This window comes from Ursus arctos, unplaced genomic scaffold (genome assembly GCF_023065955.2).
Source record: "Ursus arctos isolate Adak ecotype North America unplaced genomic scaffold, UrsArc2.0 scaffold_2, whole genome shotgun sequence".
Lineage (NCBI taxonomy): Eukaryota > Metazoa > Chordata > Mammalia > Carnivora > Ursidae > Ursus > Ursus arctos.
The window spans coordinates 66,546,683-66,548,523 of NW_026622874.1; positions in this window are offsets into that span (position 1 = coordinate 66,546,683).

The window sequence follows — 1,841 nt, forward strand, 5'->3', positions numbered from 1 at the left end:
GATGGAGAGACTGAGGCACAGAACGGGGATGCACACCTCCCAAGGCCAAATGGGGGTGTGAACCTCAGGCCTGTTCTTGCCCCGGGGTCGCCCTCAGCCTCCCTTGGCTCCCGGGGGACCTCCCTCTCATGCTGGGTCCACTTCCTGCCCTTCTGCTTCTTGCTGCCTCCAGGAAGCTGCCAGGACTGCTCTGCTCAGAGCCGTCCGCAGCCCCAGCCACTGCCCGGGCCAGAGTGTCAGCATCCAAGTCCCGGGTGCGGCTGGGCACTGGCCCCAGGCCTACAGCGGGGTGAGGGCCGCCTTGCCACATGCTGTCCAGGCCAAGCGGGCGGGGCTGGGGTCAGGAGAATGGTGCGTTCATGCTGCAGGCCCCGCTCTGTGAGTGCTACGCCCTGGCCCGGCCCGGCCCACCCGGGCCCCCACCCTGCCCAGTACCCGCGGTGCCCTCCTCCGCTCGCGCGGCTGGCGGCAGGGCCTCCCCGTGCGGGACCAGGCAGCCACCTGCTGCCCACAGCCGCAGCCACACAATGGGGCCCTTGTGAGCGGGCGGCCAGCGGGCAGCGGGCAGCGCCTCCCGGCCCACCCCGGGCTCAGAGCCCCGTTGTGTGTGGGGGCTGCCAGGCCGGGCAGCACGGAGCCGGACAAGCAGGCCCCACCCGTCCTGGGCCACAGCAAAGCCGGCCCTGTGCCCCCAGCCCAGTGCGGCTTCTGTGCCAGCGCCCCACAGGAGAGGGTGGGGCTCATCCAGGAGGAGAGCACCACGCCGAGGGGCCCTTCCTGGGGGTGTCTCGGGTGGCCGTCCGCGCCTAGCTTCCCTCTTCTCCCCAGACCTCAGGCTCCTCACAGCCAAGAGCCATGCTGTGGGTGGGAGAGCCGCCCCAGGCACCATCCTGCTGCTCCCAGGACGCACCCTAAGCTTGTGCCGTTGGGAAGGGGTCTCCAAAGGGTCTGCTGGTGCTGCTCGGGGACCAAGCAAGGGGGCTGGCTGTGTTCCCATCAGGAGGCCTTGGCGTGTCTGGCTTAGTACACGGGGTTCAAGGGCTCAGAGTGGTGTTGCTACACCGGGGGGAGGGGGGTGGTGGCTGTATGGAGCTTGTCCTGGGTTCCTGCTGACCATCCCACGGTGGTCACTCAGAAAGACCAGACAGCTCCTTTAGGCAAAGAGCCTTTCAACACTGAGGTTCTTGGAGGCTTAGACCCCACAGGTCCTCAGAGGGGACATAGGCCCCTGGCCACCTGGGCTTTGTGGTGGGCAAGGGGGTTTATCACAGGGTCCTCTCCCTAACGTGGGTCACATGGGATAAGCTATGTGACCCCAGAGCCAACCTGACACGAAGGAGACATGGGAACTCTCGTTCCTGGAGCTCAGTGTATGGAGGAGGCCATCTTCCCTGGGAGAGCACAGAGCTGAGCTGAGCAGAAGAGGCAGGAAAGCTGAGTGCCTGGATCCAGCCATGCCTGAAGCCATACCCCAACTTCGTGATCCAGAAACGTGTGCTTTTCACTGAAGTCAAGGAAACTGAGGTTTCTGTTATTTGTCTCAGAGGACTTCAGTACGTTGAGCAGGTCCTAGCAGCGGGAGGAACACTGGGGACGAGCTCAGGGCCCATGATGGACGAGCCCCGTTCCCTTCCCTCCTCCAGGCGAACCAAGCTTCAGCTGCCTGTGGCCATGTCCATGTGCAGCCCCGAGAAGCATCACCAACCAGCTCTGGCCTAGCAGGCGTCGCGGGCTGTATCCCCCACCCCTGTAGGGCCACCACAGAGCCCCTCCTCCTTGGGGGTCCAGAGACAGCATGTCCTAAGCAGGCAGATGCTGTGGCTTGGGGGGGGCTCTGTGGA